Below are 22422 nucleotides of genomic sequence, written 5' to 3'. Positions count from 1 at the left end.
TCTGTGGTCAACGTATACCATGGAACGGATGTCACAGGCAAGGGCATCAATAAACCTGCTGGCTTAGTCCGAGGTGTCTTAGTTTGAGCACATATTGGGCAAGATCTTACATATGTTTCAGCATCAGATTTTAACGTGGGCCACCAAGAGGAGCAGAGGAGCAGTTCCTGTGTGTTCTTAATTTCCACAATGTCTAGCAATAGGGACATTGTGACACCTTTTCATGGCTTCAGTTTGCACCTTCTTAGTGGGCAAAAATAAGGTGTTTTTATGATAGTAATACTCCTGATGTTTCTGTAAGTGGGAACTTAAGGCCTTCCATTCTTCCATGGCTAAATTTTGATACTCTGCTTTCACACGGTTGAGAAAGGATTGAATGACTCCCACTGTTCGACATGGCTCTATGATGTGGGGATAACTAGTATTTGTGCTCTACTGATATTGACAGGATAAGGCATCTGCTACAACTTTTTGGGATCCAGGTGTGTATGTTACTACAAAATTGAATTGGCTAAAAAAGAAAGCCCTTCTGGCTTGCTGACTATTCTGGCATTGAAAACTGCAGAGGCATTGTAGATTGCGATGATCTGTTCTAACTTCAAACGTCTCCTGTGAACCCATTAGAAAATGTCTCCATTCCGTGCAGGCAGCTTTTAATGCTAGTAATTCCCTCTCCAACACGGAATAGATTTGTTCTGCATCTGACAACACATGGGATAGGTAAAAGACAGGATGTTGGAGGCCATCATCGTCTTGTCTTTGTAGTAATGCAGCTCCAATAGCTCTATCTGATGCATGTGTTACCACTATAAATTTCTTTGTAGTGTCAGGATGACGTAATATCGGAGCTTGTGTAAAGGCACGTTTTAGACTCTGAAAGGCTCTTTCTGCTTCTTCTGTCCAAATGAAACCCTTCTTTAGACTTTCTTTTTTGATGGTCTGGGTTATCTGACCTTGTTGTTGAGCAAAGTCCTTTATAAATTGTCTGTAGAAATTGGATAACCCTAGAAAGCACTGTGTCTCCTTAACAAAAGCAGGAGAAGGATAATCTAATATAGCGTGTACCTTTTCTGGGTCCATGGCAATGCCAACTTGGATGATACGGAAACCAAGATATTGAACCTCGGTCTTGTTGAACTCACACTTTGCAGGCTTACAGTACAGATTGTTTTGTCGGTGTCTTTCCAGAACCTGAAGAACATGCTTAGTATGGTGTTTAGGACAACGAGAATATACCAGAATATCATCTAGATATAATGATAACACTTTGGTTCGAAAGATCACAGAAAACCGTATCCATAACTCTTTGGAATATGGAATGTGCATTAGTCAGACCAAAAGGCATGACGCAGTATTAAAAATAGTCTAATTGAATAAGAAAAGCAGTCTTCCATTCATCACCTTCCTTAATCCGTAAAAGACGATAGGCACCCCGAAGATCTAATTTGGTGAAAATCTTGGCTGCTTGGACTGCTTCCAAAATATCTTTAATAAGAGGTAGGGGATACCTATCCTTGATAGTAATTTTATTCAACTCTCAAAAATCAATACAGGGGTGGAGATCTTTAGTCTTCTTTGGTACAAGGAAAAGAGGAGACCGCCAGGTGATAAAGAGGAAACAATCAATCTGCTTTGCATGTTTCAATCTATGTATTGCTTAAGTACTTTTCTTTCCTGCTCTGATAAGGAATACATACTTCCGAATGGAACTTCTTCCCCAGGTATCAAAGGAATAGCACAGTCATAATCCCGATGAGGAGGCAAAATGGTTTTTTGAGGTTTTTGGACCACGTCGGCCTATCCTTGATAAAAATCTGGGTATTCCTTGAATCATATTAATGGTACTACTTGCTTCATTGGAAGAGAAAATGGACCCTTTCAGAGACCAATAGGAATCTGTCAAATAGCAATGTAATTGACAAAAATGGGATAAGAGTGAGATAGTCCGTGTTTCCCAATTTATATATGGATTACGTAGTGTTAGCCAAGGAATACCCAGAATCATAGTATGGTTAGGAGAAGATATCAAGTCAAAGGCAATGTATTCCTTATATCTTCCAAATTGCAGGGAAAGGGTAGGAGAAGTATCCATCACTGGTCCAGAAGTTAAAGGAGAGCCATCTACTGTTTGAACATGTTCGGGGATCTCTTTAGGAACGCGAGGTATTCCTCTCTCCTTAGCCCATTTCTCATCTAGGAACATCCCACTAGTTCCACAATATAATAACACAAATACTTGAACTTCCAGGTTAAGGCACTGTAGAATTACTGAAAATATAAAATAAAGCTGTGGTATCTTCACTGGAGGAACAGATAGAAGGGATCTCACTGCATCCCGTCCCCTTCCTTCTCACAGGGGACGGGAGTTTGTGTTTCCCAATGGTCTGGTGGGACATATTGGACACATTCGAATTAGATGACCCGCTCTGCCACAATAAAGACACAAGCCTTTGCAAAGTCTTTTTTTTCGTTCTGCTTGAGACAATGGTCCATGGGCAACATCTATTTGCATGGGTTCTTCTTCTATGGAGGCTGGTTTCTCTGGTTTGTTTTCTTCAGGGCAGCGTGCAGAAGAGCACATTGCTACTGATTGGGACTGAAACCTGGATCTTCGTTTCTCCAATCTATGTTCTTCTTAAACGGTACTCAATATTAAGGCTCTCATTACATAATTGGCGGTAACTGCTGCCTACCGCCACGGCGACGGCCACCAAAATACCGTCGCCGTGGATACCAGCCACCCACCCACATTATGACCGTCAATGGAATCCTGCCAGAAGGCAGGCGGAATTATATCGACGGTCATGGCGGCTGTCAGCAGCAGCGCCACGCCAGCAAAACACCGCATACCATATCATGAGCAATGATACGGCCTGGCGTGTTTTGCTGGTGGACGCTGCTGCTGACAGCAGCTCTGTGCCCCGTCTCCTGCCGGAGGACCCCCTGCAAGCAGGTAAGTTGGGTTCTCTGACAGGAAAGGGGGGTAGGGGGTGTTGTGTGCGTGTGCGTGTGTGAGGGTGTTGTGTGTGTAGGGGGTGTCTGTTTTTTTAATGGTGCATGCGGGTGTAAGTCGCTTTAAATGAGTGCATGAATGACTGAATGTGAGTGTACGTGTATGTTGTGTGTTATTAATGCGTGTGTGCGACAAAGTATGTTGGTGTGTGTTGCGGTGTGTGGGTATGTATGTGTGCATGCGTGGGTGGATTTTGGTGGATGTGGATATGCATGTGTGTATGATTGTATATGTGTGTGTGTGTGGGTGTGTAAATGTGCAGGGGAGTAGGAGAGGGAGGGGGATGGTGGAGAAGGACTCTTGGGAGGGGCAAGAGGGGGAGACCCCTATCAGTGCCAGGGAAGGAATTCCCTGGCACTGATAGTGCCTATCGCCATGGTTTTCGTGGCGGTACGCTTGCCACGAAAACCATGGTGGTAGGCGGGGTCATAATCCCGAAGGTGGGATTGTGATGTCTGCCTGGCTGGTGACCAAAGTCTCCAGACCAGCGGCCGGTACCACCCTGGCGGATGGAGTGGTACATTGGTGGTTTGGCTTGAGCCAAACCGCCAATGTCATAACTTGGGAAAAGGTACCGCCAGCCTGGTGGCAGTACCTTTCCCCAAATTACTGCCAGGGTCTTAATGAGGGCCTATGTGCCACGTCCATCAGTTCATTCAATGATTCTATCTGGGTGAAATGCACCACTTCATCCTTTATTTTGTTTCATAACCCTCGGCAGAAGAGTGTCACAAAGGTGCGTTCAACCCATGTGGTTTCAGCCACTAGTTGTTTGAAACGAGATATGTAAGTCAGGACATCCTGATTCCCTTGTTGTATCTCACATAACGCCTCTTCCACTGCGGCTTCCAGTCCAGGTTGTTCAAACATCTGTTTAAAGGCATGAAGAAAATCTGAGTAGTTGGATAATACAAAGTCATTGGCAGCTACCAAGGGAGTTGCACAGGCTAAGTCTGGGCCAGACTGGGAACTTATCAAATAACCAACCTTGGTCTTATCCTAGGTAAACTGAGAGGGTTGAAATGCAAAATCCAGAAATTTTGTTAGGATCTCTGGAATAACGTGGTGTTCAAGCAGAGATGGTACATCAATGGATCGAGACACCAGAGCTTGTCTCAGAGAAGTATTTTCGTCACGCAGTTGTTGTAATTCCTGTGCCTGTTGCTGTTTGGTATGAAGCATAGAGTGTGCAGTTTCTATGACATCTTTAGGCAGTCCCTCCATGGTTCCAGAGCAATGCAGAAGTGTTTGGCTTTGCAATCTTTCACGACCTGAACGCTTCTTACCGCTGTAATCTGCCAATCTCTCGGCACCACCAGGTTTCTTGCTTGTTTTGGATTGACCGAGGTAGGGGTGACCCTTTCCAGCAGCCACGGTGCTGCTAATAATAGAACACCAAGCAGGCGGTAACCTCCAGAAGGAGTCCCAGAGGAAAAAACCCAAACTTGGGAAAAACTTCAGATCAACGAACTCCTGAAAAAGATATAAGGAAAAGAAAAAGTGAGGCACAAAAAGTCTGGAACAAAAACTGCAGACAGGAAAAAGCAGGTGAAGTCTAAAATCACAGGATAACAGAGCGAGGTGCACAACTGGAACGGAATTTTTTCCAACGCAAGGAACAGAGATCAATTGTGCTTATATACTGACAAACAGGAAGTGACATGCAGGAAGTAATGAAGACACCATCTTGTACTGGGAAAAGCCACATTAAAGTAAATTGAAAAATAGCCGTAGTATAAAAAATAGGGAGCAAAGCATGCAGGGAAGGAAACACAGACTCCTGGGAAAGAGAAAATATGGCCAAGAAGAAACAAAAAAGAGAAAGAGAAAAAAGAAGAAAAGACGAAAAAACTGTAAAAAAACAAGTAAGTAAAACCAGGGGGTAAAAGGCGGGCAGAGCGTGAAGCAGAGCCCAAAGGGAAAGTTTCAGGTCGTGCTGCGGCCCAAAAAACAGGTCACGACCTGAAAAGCGGCCCGCAGCAGAAATGGCCGTCCAAGACGCAGACTGCCGATCTGACCACGGCCCGCAAGTGGGAAGACGCCGGTCTTTGCGGCATCAAAGGAACTCCCTTGGAGCAGAGGAGCTGCTTCTCTGCATCTGCAGGCAACCAAAGAAGAACTGGGAGGACCCAGGACTGGCAAAGCCCGACCCCAGACAGCACCACTGCATCTGAGTCTCATAGCCTGATCCCAAGTGGGTCTACAGTGTCAGCATGGTTCCCAGGCCCTCCAGAGATTAAGCCAACCTTGAGTTTGACCACTGTGGACTTTCCGATGGCATCTACAGCCTCTTTCTGCAGACCCTCCTCTACTGCGACTGCCTCCAGTGATGTAGACCCAACTTTCCACTGAACCTCTCCACCTGAAGACCTTGGACTGAGAAGAAGAGGACAGAGGACCATTGATGTTCCAACATCCCTGAAACTCGTGAGACCTGAGCCCCCTTGTTAGTTCCGTCAGACTGGACACCCAGTCCACGCCTGCAGCCTCTTTCTGCAGACCCCTTCTACCACGACCACCACTGGTGATGGAAATATGATGGTCCAAGACACCTGTGCCCCTGGATGCTCCAGACAGAGAAAAAAAGGACCACTGGTGTCCCTATGACTATGAGCTTTGTAAGACTTGAACCCCCTCGTTGGTTGATCCGGACTGGACTCTCAGTCCATCTCTGCAGTATCTTTGAGACCGGACCGATCCCCATTGACATAAATGAGGTACCTGACGCTGAACTGCATCACTGCACCAGGCTGCTCCAAAGTGGTGTCTGAAATGACGTGTTGGTGTGGCCCAGGACCCTGCCCTGTACTCACCTTAAGTCCAGAAGATTGGTCCTGTAAGTTGCTGTGAAGTACGTGTTTGCTATCCATGTTTTCTCTCCCATAGAATAACATTTCAGCTACAGAAACATGCACTGTGTCAACATTTTTTAACTCTAAAAAGCTATATCTCAAAAAGTACTCACCTGATTCCGGCAACATTTGTATCTAAATTTACATACAAGTATGTGTTATTTTTTGGTATCAGATTTCTTTATTGAGTGCATCTCACTGCCTATGTGTGTGCATTACATGGTTAGTTCTACCATCTGATATGCCTAACTTCTCGCCCACACTAGCACAAAAGAGAGCATTTGGGGTGTCATTTGAGCCTCTGTAAATCCTTTGGGGTTTGTCTGGACTCTTTGCACAGTATCCCTCATTTGTTTCCCCTTTATTAAGAGCCAGCTTCCTGCACTCTATAACACTCAATGCCTCTCTGCTTTGCCATACTTTGCCTACACTTTACAGCACTCTACTCCACTCTATACCACGCCACTCTATTCCACTCTGACAGTTTCCTACACTCTTTGAAATGGCATAACACTCCAGTGTAAGACACACCACTGCTCTCTATCACACTTTTCTCCAGTCTATTCTATGCCACTACAATGTACTCCAATCAGTGGTACCGTACTATAAAACACTCCACTCCATTGTATAATACTTTACTCCATTCTACACTACGCCTCTCCACTGGACTACAATATAGGACACTTTACTCCACTCCATGCCACTGCACGGCCTCCACGCCCTGCCGCATAACTCTACAACACTTTTCTTGACTCTATACAATTCCACTCTACAACACGCTACTCCATCACAATTTACTCAACTCTACAACACATTACTTCATTCTACTCCACTGTAGTCCACTACTCCACTATATGCCACTCACCTCTATGCCACTCAGCTCTACAGTAACTATATGCTGCCACACTCTACCACACACTGCAACACTGTATTGTATGCCACTCCACTCTACAACACTGTTCTTCACTGTGTGCCATGCCACTGTACTCCATATTATTACACACCAAACCGCTCTGTGCTCTTCCACTCTATCCCATTTCACTCTATGCCTCTCAACTTTGTCATTCCACTCTTTGCCACTTCACTCTACTTTACTCCAGTGTGCACCACTCCACTCCACCCAACGTCACTCCATTCCGTTCCACTCTAGTCCACTCTATGACACCCTACTCCACTCAACAACACTCAACGTCCCTCCACTTTACCAGACAATACTCCACTCTATAGCACTACTCTGTGCAACAGTGTACTCTAGTATTTCAGACTGTCCACCTCTGTAGTTTACTCTGTGCCACTGTACAACACTCTACAACACTCTACGACACTCAATGCAACTTCCTCTATACCACCCCACCCGCTTTATTGCACTGTACTCTATAGTACACTACTCCACTCTACTCTATCTTCTCCACAAATCTACTCTACAGCCCACCACCACACCCCACCACCCTAGGCTACTCTATGCCACTCAGCTCTACAAGGGTCTATGCCAATCCACTCTATCACAGTGTAACACACCCTGCTCAATGTCACTATGGTGTAGAACACTCTAATCCGCTCAGTGGGACTCCAATCTACTCCACTATATTACACTTTCCAACACAATTCGACACACCAGTCCACTCCACTGTGTGATGAAGCACTCTTCTCTATGACACTTTACTCCAGTGTATGATATGCTAGGCCACTCTACTCCACTCTACTATACATCATAACACTATACTCTATACACTCTATCATACATGACTCCACTCAACTCCATTCCACTGTACTTCACTGTATGATACTATATCCCCACTGTATGCCACTGTTGACACTCTATGACAATCTCCCCCATTTTATAAAACTCTACTACAGTCTAAGCTATTCTATGACACTCTATCTTTGTACTCTCCACTGTACAACCCATACACCACTCTATGGCTGTTAGACTTTTCATCGTTGGCGTGGTCTCCCTTAACTTTTTGCCTCTGTTCCCCAGGTTGTTGATGTGTGCTGGACTCTGATTTTACTGTTTTTGTTTACTCTGGGCACTTTACCACTGCTAGCCAGTGCTAAAGTGCAAGTGCTCCTTTACAAAATGTGTATGTAATTGACTTATCCATGATTGGCATATTTGATTTATTTGCAAGTGCCTAGTACTGTGCACTAGAGGTGCCCCGGGCCTGTAAATCAAATGCTACTAGTGGCCCTGCAGCACTGATTGTGCCACCCACATAAGTAGCTCCGTAATCATGTCTCAGACCTGCCATTGCAGTGTCTGTGTGTGCAGCTTTAACTGTAAATTCAACTTGGCAAGTGTACCCACTTGCCAGGCTTAAACCTTCCCTTTTCTTACATGTCAGACACCCCTAAGGTAGGCCCTAGGTAGCCCCAAGGGCAGGGTGCAGTGTGTGGTCAAGGTAGGACATATAGGCCCTCATTACAACGTTGGCGGGCGGCAACCGCCGCCTGCCAAGTTGTAACCGCTGCGCTGCTGCCAATGCGGCCGCACTTCCGCGATGGCCATAACAACATCCCCGCTGGGCCGGCGGGCGGAAACCGAGTTTCTGCCCGCCGGCCCAGCGGGGATGTAGGCCGCAACACAGGAGCCGGCTCCAAATGGAGCCGGCGGTGTTGTGTCGGTGCGACGGGTGCAGTTGCACCCGTCGCGCTTTGGGGGTCCCCGACTCCCCTTTCCGCCAGCCTTCTCATGGTGGTTCCTACCACCATGAAAAGGCTGGTGGGAGGGGGACTCGTAATCCCCTGGGCAGCGCTGCTTTACAACCGCCGGGACCAACGTGGCGGTAAACTGCCGGTCCCTAATACCAAGGATTGCATGACCAGCCTGTTGGCGGTACATCTGACGAAACAGCTTTGACCACCAGGGTTGTAATGAGGACCATAGTAATGTGTTTTATATGTCCTGACAGTGAAATATTGCTAAATTCGTTTTTCACTGTTGCAAGGCCTGTCCCTCTCATAGGTTAACATGGGGGCTACCTTTAAATCTGATTAAAGTGTAGATTCCCTTTGGGAGTGGATGGACATGTGGAGTTTGGGGTCTATGAGCTCACAATTTAAAAATACATCTTTTAGTAAAGTTGATTTTAAGATTGTGTGTTTGAAAATGCCACTTTTAGAAAGGGAGCATTGTCTTGCTTATACCATTTATGTGGCTCTGCCTGTTTGTGGATTCCCTGTCTGGGTCAGTTTGACAGTTGGGCTGGTTGCACCTCACACTACACAGTGACACAAAGGAAGCTGGGGTGTAGTCTGCATTTCCTGATGAGCCATCTGTGCTAGGAGGGAGGGGAGGAGTGGTCACTCACACCTGAAAGGGCTGTGCCTGCCCTCACACAATGCAGTCTCCAACCCCCTGGTGAGTGTCTGGGGCCTGGCCTGGGCAAGGCAGGATTTCACATTCAAAAGAGACTTTACTTTGAAGTAGGCCTACTTCAAAGGAGAAATTGGGTATACGAAGGGCACCCAAAACCTCAGACTTTAGAAACCCTTCTGGAAACAAGAGGAACCTCTGCCTGGAGAAGAGCTGAAGAGCTGAGGAAGAAGAGCTGCCCTGCCTGTGACTGTGCTTTGTGGAGCTATCCTGCAGTTGCTGCTTCTGCCAGAGTAAGAGGGCAATGACTGGACTTTGTGTGCTTTCCATCTTGAGAAGAAATCTCCAAGGGCTTGATTTGGAGATTGCCTCCTGTTGTTTGAAGTCTCAGGGACAGCAAAGACTTCTCACTGCCAGCACCTGATGTCTCTGGAGAGACTCCTACTCTGCCCTACGGTGCCCATCCAGTTCCTGAGACCCTGAAAGGAGAAGCTGGCAGCCTAAAGACAAGGAAACCTATGCACAGAGCGCTGTGCGGGGAAAATATCGACGCAATTCCAATCTGCGGCTGAAGAAACGATGCGCCGCTGGCTCCGCAGATGAGAAATGACGCTCGCAGGAAACACGACCAAAGAATCGACATACGGAGCAGGAGAAACGATGCGCAGCATCGCCGATGGAGGCTAGGAGATCACACCTGTGCAGCGGGGTTTTCAGATCATCGTGAGGCTGGATTTCCGACTCAAGTACCGCTGTGTGTGGAAAAACAACGCAAGGCCTGCCCGGACCCGAGAGTGCTGACTGGATCGATTCATCTCTCTCCTGTGGAGAGAAGAAACGACGCACCCGACCCGGCGAAAGGAGAAACGACGCATGGTCCCACTCGTGAGTGGAATTAATGCCTCGCAAAGCCTTTTTGACGCGCACTCGCCCGTGCTGGGTTATTTTTGACGCGCTCAATTTACTTTTTCACGCTGACAGCGTTAGTGTGTGTTTAAAACTACTTAAAGACTCTTTTTGATTTTTAATTGATAACTTGACTCGTGTATTGTGGATTTTTGTCGTTTTTGTCTTGTTTTGTTTAGATAAATATTTCCTAATTTTCTAAACTAGTGTTTTTATGAAGTTACTATGTGTGTTGGTACAAATACTTTACACCTAGCACTCTGAAGTTAAGCCTACTGCTCTGCCAAGCTACCAAGGGGGTAAGCAGGGGTTAGCTGAGGGTGATTCTCTTTTACCCTGACTAGAGTGAGGGTCCTTGCTTGAACAGGGGATAACCTGACTGTCAACCAAAGACCCCATTTCTAACAATGGCAGTACACTTCACTGTACAACACTTTATGCCACTCTATAAGCCTTTCCAACACTCAGTGACACAGCACTCCACCCTACTGTATAAGACACCACTCTGGTCTATGACACTTTACTCAACTCTATGCTACACCACTTCACTTTACTCTATGACACTCAATTGTATGGCACGCTAATCCACGCTACTGTACTTTATTCCACACTATGTTATGCCATTCAACTTCACTCCACTCCAGTCAACTCCTCTTCATGACACTATACCTCACTGTACATCAATCCACTCTACACCACTCCACTGTATGACACCCTACTGTACTCTATGCAACTCCACTCTACAAGATGTTACTACACTCTATGCCACTCTGACTCTCTAATACACTCTGTTCCACTGTACTACACTGTATGACACTCTAGAACAGGCTCCTCCACTCTTCTCTGCAACAAGCCACTCCACTATATAACATGGCATTCCACTCTATGACTCTCTCCTCTACTGTACTACACTGCATCACAGTCAACTGTATAACACACCACACTACTACAGTCCACTGTACAACACTATACTGTATGACACTTTACTCCACCGTACACCACTCAATGTCACTATATTGTTCTGCACTCTACTCCACTCCTTGACTCTTGTTGACACTACCCGATTACACACCACTCCATGACACTCAACTCCATGACACTGCAGTTGACAACACTCCACTATAAAACACTCAGCTGTACTGTACAACATTCTACTTCACTGTACATGCCATTTCACTCTAAGGTACTTCACTCCACTATATGACACACAGTGCCACTCCACTGTATAACACTTCACTCCACTGTATACTATGCCACTCCATTATATTTCACTCTACTCTGTGACACTATACTGTATGACGCTGTCCTCCATTGTACTCTATGACACCAAACTTAACAACACTCAACTGAATGACATAACACTAAGATTTCAAAAAGATTTGTATTAAAACATAAAATCAAAGGTTAAGTACTAGTTATAGTTAGGAAAACCTTATTTATTCCTTCTAAGCAAATCCAACCTAAACAATACAAACATTCGAAATTCTAAAATTATTATTATATATTGTTATAACTTAAGTTTATAAATTTACACACTACCTTCGATTGAACTCATGCACCTGCATGCAAAGTCTTGTCAGGTCACTCGTCACTCTACATTAACTATAACTCTCCTGTCTACCATGCACTGTGGTCTCAGAAATTATGTAATTTAAGATGTCAGAAGCGTTGTTATGAATGGTAGGATTTTACATGATATATGCCATATAATATGCAAAGGCATAACCAGTGCATGGAAAAGGTGTGAGGGGTCACTACTGAGTAATAATTATTAGGATGATTTTTCCATAGGAAATGGATTTTTTTGTTTTGCTAATAACTTTGGTGCTGTTTGATGAATCTTCACAAAACTTTTCCAAAAATGTTCATTCATGTCAGCTTCTTCCTGGAAATGTTTGGGGTAATCCATCAAGAGGGGGAAGATAGGGGGAATCCCAAAACATGTTTCCCCATACAGTTTCGCATGGGACCTGTAAAAAATGCCACAACCAAAACAGACAAACAGAAATACATAAAATTTGGCAGAAGGCTAGATCTTTAACCAGAAAGTGTACTTTTTGTGATGTGGTGAAAATCTGTTGAGATGCTTGAGGGAATTAAGTTGCAAACTTTATAGATATCTAGTGACATGCTACTCCTGAGGGAAAACTGAAGTAGTACCAAGTGAAATGACAATTGAAGTTTTCTGATAGGCTGGATCAGCAAAACTGGGACCAGTCCCGCATGACCGAGCGCTCTGATTGGCTGGCTGCAGCATAAAGAGAAATGTTTTTGCCACTATTTCAATACTCAAGGACTTGGTCCCCATGCCCTGAATATTAAAATAAAACAATATATAAGGGGCCAGTGCAGGTGTACCAGAGCACAGTGACCCTTGATGAAGGGTCCTAGAGGGACACACCCTGGGGTCAAAGTACAAAATTGTTTTTTTTCCCATTGTAGCATGGTTGTGGCACTCACACAATACTTGATACAGCAACCCCATGAAAATGTACATGAGTACAGGTAAATTACTACAAGATTGCTGCGAGACTACTTAACGACCAAAAAAAAGACCGAAGATGTTTGGTTGTGGTCCATAGGTTTTGTGCAACTGTGGGGGGTTGGCCAGCAATGGGTTCTTGGCTGCCTACAGCAATTGGGTTCAGGGCCTCGGGACAGGCCAGGCTCTGTGCCCAACACCACGCCATGCATAGCAGAAGGCGAGACACTGCGGATGTTGGTTAACAACGGGGAATTTAACACACGTTGCTGGGCTTTAAGATCGATAGGTATGGTAATAAAATCTTCCCAATAAAAAATAGAAATTCACTGAGAAAAACATCTGTTAAAGTGATGACAGTTATGTATGGTAATACCTTACTTTACATTAGGAATAACCTGGAAATCCACTGAAAAAATACAGAGGTTGAATTGATATTATAGTTAAATGAAAATGTCAGTTCAAAAATACAATTTTAAACTAAAAAAATACTGAAATTCATCAGTTATGGTTAACCGAACTAACTGTAACGTGCACTTGTCATGCACTGCTTATGACCTCACATACCACATACATCACTCATGGCATGTTCTATGATATCATTGATAACATCACTGATGACATCTGAAATGACATTATTAATGACATCACTGTGTATGCTTTTTTACAGAATTTGTGTTTTTAAAAAAAATCAAAAGTAAGGTACAATCATACCATACTGTAACATAATTGTAACCTTTCTTTCAGAACTATATATATATTCATATGTCAAATTACAAAAAGCATGCTTTCTGGACCAAGATTTAGCATCCTGCCAAATTTGGTGTAATACCATTGAGCCACCTTTGTGGTAGCGCTGTTCCAAAACGTCAATTGAAAATGCATGACGAAACTTGTTTTGGTACCCATATTTTGTTTTGGCTGAAGAACGTACAGAATTAGGTACAGAAGTGATATAGAAGTTTCCCTACCACTATTTATTTATGTATTTATTTAGAAGTGCATAGTTAATTAAAAACATTATAGTGACGCTAAAATTCATACTTAAAACACAGAGTTCACAATAATAGTCAACGTATCCACACAAACATTATAATAATTAAAGTGCTAATGTGCCTAGATACTAAAAAAAACCTTAAAACTGTAATAAGGTACAAAATGATCATTAACCGATAGCTTCTTCTTTTACTTGCATACAGTTCTGTTTTTCCTTTTAGCCCAGGTACAACTGAGGGGCTAAGGACTTATAGCTATTTAAGACCTAGCATCATGCCGTTTCTCAAAAGTAGTCTTGTCTTCAGCCAGTGACAATTGCTTTGTCACTTTTTTAGTTATGGGTTTAAAGAGCTTGTGGTTTACAGCTGATTACCATAAGCTCACCAGGCCTAGCTGTGCAATTGGGGAATCTAGATAGTCTCGGGCTGGAGAGCAGGACTTCTTTGATATTTCCTCCCATATGTAACAATTTATAGTGTTCCAAGCTGCATTTTTAATTTGTGACAAAGGTTAATGAAGGCTGCGCTCCTGGCGAGAGACTGTTTGGGCAGACCAAACCCCAACCTGATCTAACTTAACGAGGTATATCGAGGGAGCTTAAAGAGATGCTGATACAATGCGACTATAGTATCATCCAGAACCTTGAGTCTCTGCCTCAGAGACCAATGCTTCCGTAAGCCACAGTAAGGACCACCTTTGCTCTGGCTACTTTGAGCAGCAGTCTGAGTGAATACTTATTCAATTTTTCCAAGGGTTTCTGAAGCCCTGAAGACCCCTTTCTATCTTATTGTGTCCCTGTGTCTTCTGAAGGAGCCATTACAGTTCAACAAGAGGCCAAGATATTTGTAGCTATAACAAAAATGTACAGGATTTCTATGACTGATTATACAAATGGAGGTCCCATGGTCTTTTAAATCATGATAAATATCAATTTCTTAAGGTTGACTTTCAAAGGATTCCTACTTTTTACCATCTTCCAAAGATCCATAAGGATGCCAGAACACCCCTGGGGCGCCCAATAGTTTCCTCTAAAGGAGGTTTATTTCAGAATGCGTTGATCTATGTGGATCACTTCCTTTTACCATATGTACAGAAATTACGTTCATACATTAAGGACACTACAGATTTCATGTGGGTGATTGATAATATTGAATGGGAAGAAAATGTCTTATTTTTCTCTTTAGACATAAAGAGCCTATATATCAGCATAAATCATGCACAGGATTTGAAAACAGGATTTGAAAACAATGACTTACTTCTTGCTTCTTGAGGAGCAGGCCATTGAAGATTGTCAAACATAATTTGATGGTACTGGAATTGATTGAGTATTGTTTGAGTAACAACATTGGGCACATGCTTCACCCTAAGCTATGCAAATTTATTTGTAGGCTGGTGGGAGAAGCACGTGGCCTGGTCAGAGGAATTTGAAAATTGAGCTGAACGAGTGGCCCTGTGGGTACATTATATTGATTATTTATTTTGGATTTGGATTTATTTTGGATTTAAAGAGGATCCAAGGACATGGCAGAACAATATATTCAGAAATTGAATAATAACACCCTAATTTACAGTTCACTACTGAAATTAGTGAAGTGGGAGTACCCTTTTTAGATCTTTAGGTTTTTGTGGAACAAGGCAAAATCCATACTAAATTGGTTAAAAAACTCACAGCAAGTAATTCGGTATTACATGCAAACAGTCAGCATCCACATAGCTTGGTTCACAGCATCCCCTATGGGGAACTCTTAAGAGTAAAAAGAAATTGCTTGAAGTAGATTTTGAAGAGAAAGGGCTAGAAACTATGAGTAGATGCTAATTGCAAGGGTATTCAAAGTCTCTTTTGGAAGAATCTCGAGAGAGGGTCATATTTTGTTAAAGACAGAATCTGATTTTTAAAACAGAGACCTCTAATAAACAAGACTCAGAGGGGGTAAGATCAATTACTACATACAAATTTTGAAAAGTGATCAGGTCATTGTAATTCTGTTCTCTCAGATTACATACCGTAGAAGCGCTTCTTTACGGAATATGCTAGTAAGTAAGAGGCTTTTTCCCTTGCATGAATAGTAAAGCATGTAAAACCATTAACACAGTGCTGGAATTTGAAATACTTGGGACACGAAAAAAGAAAGTGATCATTAAATTGCTAAACTGCAACTCAGAGTTTACAGTCTACTGCTTAGTATGTACCTTTGAGCTAAGATATGTGGGGAGTACAGTAAAATCAGTAAAAAATTTAGTTTGGGAACACATGAGGGCAATTGCCAAAGGAGATCTAACATACCTGGTGGCAAGGAAATAGAAATGTATAGAAATTCTTTTGCATAGACCAGGTCCCTAAGAATGAACAAGGTGGCGATAGATTACAACAATCGAGACAGCTAAAATTCCAATATATTATTGAATTAAAAATGAAGACACCGAAGAGACTGAATATGGACGAAGAGATGTGGATCCATGTAGGATAAAATATGAAATTACAGTAATACCTAGGGAATTGTTTCTGAGATACCAAGTGATGGCAGCCTATGGGTAGAGACAGTTATTCTGCTATATTTAGGCAGTTGAATGCTTTATGTAATGGAACTGTGATGGCCCATCCGGGCTGAACTATCTTGTTTGTTGACACAAAGTGATGTCAGCCTATGGGCACAGATAGAAAGCATGCTATATTTGGGCAATAAGATGATCCTTGTTAATGAACCCTGATGGCCCATCCAGGGCATAATCATCTTTCTTTTTTCAGCACAGACAGCATGATGAAATGATAGTTGAGAAGCTGAAATGAACATTGTAATCATTATTATTTTATTGAATCATTATTTGTGTATCACTATATTTATAGGAAAGCTTAGGAAAGCATAGGACTCAACAGGATCACAACTGTGATTTAGCTTTGAGCACATATGTTTGATATTTTGTTATATTTAAAGATGGCTGCCACATCTTTAGAATCTACAGAATATATATATATATATATATATATATATATATATATATATATATTACATTGGAAATGCGTGTATGCGTTTCTTGTGTTGCTAATAATTTTGGAATAGTTGACGAATCTCCATGCAATGTTCCAAAAAAAGGTGGTACTTTCTGACTTTTGTGTGTGTGGAAAGACTTGTGGTGATCTATCAATGGTGGGCTGAGGAAAAAGGGGGGTGCGAAAATGCAAAGTCCATATGCATTCTTCATAAAAATGTGTAGGCAGGGATACAGCAACAAACACTGAATGGAATGGCACCAAATTCAGCAGAAAGCTAGATCTTGGACTGCAACTTGTGATTTGGTGTAAATTAGTTCAGTGTTTTTTTGAGAAATTAACGGTAAAATATAATTGTATATTTGGAGAGTTGGGCTCGCAAGAGTCTTGCAAGCCTTCCTCAAGAACATAAATTAAAAAATGGAGCCATAAGGTTGGTTGAGAGGCTCGATTTTCCCGTGAACCTTCACACTCCTGTGGGAGCGAGAGGCTCCCATGAATACCATGAGAGAGATCGCTCTGATTGGTTGGCTGTTGAAATGTTAGAAATAAAATAGTGGCCATTACTGTTTACCGTGCAAAACTGGAGGTGTTGTGGAAATGAAATAAATAAGCTATATAAGGTGACAGTAGAAAGGCATGCTCTCCCCCTAGATTTAGAGAGGAGGTATCTAAGGGATAACTGCTGTGATAAAAATAAATGTACATTGTTTTTAACTAATTTTCATGATCTTGTGGGACTCTCATGAGATTGTGAACAGTAAAAAGCAGTAGGTGATCTCTGTATACACTGTAGAATGCACACTTGCTACTGTAGGTAGGAGTATTACTGGAGATGGTGTTTGTCAGAGTGTACTATTTATGCTAAGGTACAATGTGTGTATCACTTACCTCTCTTCTATAGTCCCTGCCATTGTATGAAGTCCATTGGGTCACACCACCGTTAACCCTCGGTCAACAATTTGTTGCCAGTCAATCTACGTGCAGTGCATAACATCTGAACACAGCGGGTCGAAGACTACCAACTTGATGTCTTCTCGGGTCTGCAGCCAATGCTGCTTTGCGGTGCAACTGCCAAGATCTAAATCAGGTAAAAAGGTGTGACAGAAGAGGCCAGTCCATGTACACATCTTAATACGCACACCTGTCATCCGAGAGAAAGGTCTGCCAGGAAAGACTAGTCTATGTACAGGCCCTACTATGCACAGCCATCATCTGAGACAGAGGTCTGACAGAAGATGGTAATCCATGAATACACCTAACTAACTACACCTGTCCGAACTGATTGAGAGTGAGAACCCACTTGTTGTTTTGTTTAATGGTATCCATTTTTTTTTTAATTAAGCTTGAAAACTGTGCATAATATTAAGTCATTTGTTACAGATCAGACACAGCTGACACATGTTTCGCCCTTTATGGTGAGCCCACCTAAGGCTTTCTCACAGGTCACAGTGCAGGCAGCGGCTCAGGCAACCTCCAGGGTGAAGCCAGGCATCCAAGCGCTGTCAGGGCCATTGTGGAGATTAAGCAAATTATTGCCTGCAGTTACAGAGTGGGACCCATTAATTAGATTAGGCACCAAGGTGAGAATTATCTGGTCCAAGGGAATTGAGCCCAAAACCCACCGAGGTGGGAATTGAGCCCTGGTCCCAGGCCAGATCTCTGCATCAGGGTCTGCCGCTCTAAACATTCTGCCACACTTCTCAATGGTCAGTCAATGAGGCTGGCATCGGTGGACCAGGGCTGCGGTGTGGGACAGAACGGTGCTTCGTGTACCGCACGAGCGGTGTCCACAAAAGCAACTGCATCGGGGATGCCCAGGCTGTGGTGTGAGCAGGCAATCCCGGAGAGTGGTGCCCACAGGTCGCAGTGCGAGCAGCGGCTCGGTGATGTTGTCCAATGACAGGGTTGCAGTGCGAAGTGGGGCAATGCGACTCTGTGCAGCGTTGGCAGGTCACGTGCAAGCCAGCGGCGTCATTGGCGGCGTCCAGTGGTTTTTCTTCTTGAATAGCACAGAACACACAGTTCCCAGTGCTGCAGGTCAAGGAAACTGAAGTCTTTGGTGTCCCTGAGACTTCCAACAGGAGGCAAGCTCTACTCAAAGCCCTCAAGCAGGACACACAGCAAAGTTCACCCCTTGCACTCTTTTCAGGCAGAAGCAGCAACTGCAGGCCAGTTGGGCAAAGCAACACATCAAAGGGACAGTACTCCTCCTCCAGCTCTTCAGCTCTTCTCCTTGGCAGAGGTTCCTCTTGATTCGAGAAAGATTCTAAAAGTCTGGGGTTTGGGGTCTTCTTCTTATACCATGTTCTTCCTTTGAAGTTGGCAAACTTCAAAGCAAAGTCCCAAGTGTTTGCAAGATCCTTCCTTGTCCAGGCCAGGCCCCACACACACACCAGGGGGTCGGCGACTGCATTGTGTGAGGGCAGACGCAGTCCTTTCAGACATGAACGACCACTCCTCCCTCCCCTCTAGCTCAGGTGGCTCATCAGGATATGCAGGCTACACCCTACCCCTTTTATGTCACTGTCTAGCGAAGAGGTGTGAACAGCCCAACTGTCAAACTGACCCAGATGGGGAATCCACAAACAGGCAGAGTCACAGAATGGTTTAGGCAAGAAAATGCCTACTTTCTAAAAGTAGCATTTTCAAACAGACAATTTAAAAAACAACTTCAATAAAAGACGTATTTCTACATTGTGAGTTCAGAGACCATAAACTCCACATTTTTATCTGCTCTCAAGGGGAATCTACGCTTTAAGGATATTTAAAGTCAGCCCCTATGTTAACCTATGAGAGGGATAGGCCTTGCACTGTGAAAACCAAATTTGGCATTATTTCACTGTTAAGACATATAAAACACATTAGTATATGCCCACCTTAAACATACACTGCACCCTGCCCCTGGGGCTACCTAGGGCCTAACTTAGGGGTGCCTGACATGTAGTGAAAGGGAAGGTTTAGGCCTGGCAAGTGGGTACACTTGCCAAGTCGAATTGGCAGTTTAAAACTGCACACACAGACACTGCAGTGGCAGGTCTGAGCCATAATTTCAGGCTACTAATGTGGGTGGAACAACCAGTGCTGCAGACCCACTAGCAGCATTTGATTTACAGGCCCTGGGCACCTCTAGTGCACTGTACCAGGGACTTACCAGTAAATCAAATATGCCAATCATGGATAAACCAATCAACAGTACAATTTCTATAGGGAGCACTTGCACTTTATCACTGATTAGCAGTGGTAAAGTGCGCAGACAATAAACCAGCAAAAACAGACCTGAAAAAATAAGAGGAAGAAGGCAAAAAGTTTGGGGATAACCCTGCAAAAGGGCCATTTTCAACAGATAGATTGATTCTTGTTTTTACTATTCAAAATGCAATTGAACTCATGGTTGCCTGTGAAATACGGATTTCATCATCATAATGACAGCTCCCAAACTGCTTTGCACAGCTTTAACTTTGTTAAGGCTATTGGTATTATGGAGCATGGAGGACCAAATTATCTGGCAACGTTATCTATGTTATGCAGCAAAAAATGAAAATTGTACTGCAAATTCACTGCCGTTATTATTTTATTCCATTCGTGCTAGAAACAATATTGATAAAATTTGCAAATTATGCAAATTATGAGGCATATTATTTAGCAAATGCAGTAAATCGTGTAATTATGTTTTAAATGCTGCATCCAAATAATCATTAAAGCCAGCAAGCTCAACATGGAAAGTTAAGGAAAACCTAAGCAATATAATTCAAATCAATGCCCATTGTTAGCTGTGCCTTGAAGAGAAATGCTTTTTCAAGCAAACCACCCCAAAATAAACATGTAATATGAAAATATACATGACAAATACCATGTGTAGTTTGGTCCTAAATTTCCATCTCTGGTTCCTGATATAACTAGAGCCCCACGTTGATAATATCAGACCATATTGGGCCATATTTCACAGTTGCTATTTTTTAGGGTCGGGTCTGCGAGTGCATACGCATGTGTCTCGCTTGCAAGACTCTGTTGTGTCCAGTAAAGAGCTTGGAGCCCTCCTGTCCCTCACCATTTGTTGGCTTGCATGCCACTCTTCTTTAAAGCCTCTTAATTTATCACTGCAGGCCTGGCATTGTTTCCGTTCCTCTGTGAGGAGAAGGAACCAAGCACTGATTGATTCAACTTAATTAGTGCCCATCAGCAGCTCCCGACATGATCAAGGTACTATTTTATTCTTTTTAACTTCTAGTGCTCTGCAAACAGAAGGCATGTGACTGGCAAAAATGTGCCCAGCAGGACAAACAAAATTGCAAAGTTTTCTTTTTTAAAGCTAACGTTCTTTTATTTTGTCAGGTCATCTTTTCTCACTCCCCGCTCATGTTTTCTTTTATGTTTGCTTGTTTGCACTCTTCTCAAAAGATGATGAATTATTCGTTCAAAATATTGCAATGCGCCATTGTTTCTTTATTATGTGTAATTTCTTGAATGATGGTCTAACACATAATCATGCAGTACACCCAAATCCACCCCACTACAATCCATTCCAATCCTCCCCACTTTACCCCACACCAATCCACTCAACTCCAATCCAAACCACTCACCCCAATCCAATCCATTCCAACCCATCCACTCCAATCCTCGCAACTCACCCTAATCTAATCTGCCCCTTTCCAATTGGCCCAACTCTAATAAAAAATAATCTGCCCCACTCCATTCCAAAACAATATGTCCCCTCCAATCCAAAATAATCTGCCCCACTCCAATCCAAAACAATCTGCTCCACTCCAATCTCTTCCCATCTAAAACAATCTGCCCCACTGCAATCTGCTGCACTCTAATTCAAAACAATCTGCCCCACTGCAATCCAGAACAATCTGCCCACTCAAGTCTGCCTCACTCCCATCTGCCCCACTTCAATCCAAAATAACCTGTCCAAATTGAATCTGCCCCAGTACGACCTGCCCCAACTCCATCCAAAACAATCTGCTGCACTCCAATCCAAAACAATATGCTCCTCTCCAATCGGCCCCAATTCAAAACAATCTGTCCCACTGCAATCTGCTGCACTCTAGTCCAAAACAATCTGCCGCACTGAAATCGAAAACAATCTGCCACACTCCAGTCGAAAACAATCTGCCCAATCCAGTCTGTCCAACTCCAATCTGCCCCACTTCAATCCAAAATAATCTGTCCCATTTGAATCTGCCACACATCAGTCCACAACAATCTGCCCCACTCTAATCTGCCACACTCCAGTCTGTCCCAATCCAATGCACCCAACTCCAACCTGCCCCCCTCTAATCCAAAACAATATGCTCCACTCCAATCCAGTCCACCTCACCTGACTCCAATCAACCCCACTTCCATCCATTCGACCCCACACCAACCTAATCCACCCCACTCCAATCCATCCTAATACAATTTACCCCACTTAATCTGCCTCACTCCAGTTCAAAACAATCTGCCCTGCTCCAGTCTGCCAATTCCAATCCAAATTAATTTGTCCCACTCCATTCCTCCCCACTCCAATCTGCTCCATTCCAATCCAAAGCAATCTGCCCACTCCATTCCAAAACAAAATGCCCCACTCTAATCCAAAACAATCAGCTGCACTCCAATCTGAGCCACTCCAATCCAAAACAATCTGCCCCACTTTAATCTGCCCCACTTTAATTCAAAACAACCTCTCCAACTCCAATCCATTTCAATCTACCTCATTCCAATGTGTCCCACATTATTCTAAAACAACCGACCCCACTCCAGCCTGTCTGACGACAATCCCAAAAATCCCACTCAAATCCAAAACAAATCTGTCCCACTACAATCCAATCTGCTTAACCTCAACTCACCCAATCCAATCCTCCCTACTCCATCCAGTCCATCCCA

This window comes from Pleurodeles waltl, chromosome 12 (assembly GCF_031143425.1).
Source record: "Pleurodeles waltl isolate 20211129_DDA chromosome 12, aPleWal1.hap1.20221129, whole genome shotgun sequence".
NCBI classification, from domain to species: domain Eukaryota; kingdom Metazoa; phylum Chordata; class Amphibia; order Caudata; family Salamandridae; genus Pleurodeles; species Pleurodeles waltl.
Note: the sequence above shows the minus strand (reverse complement) of the source record.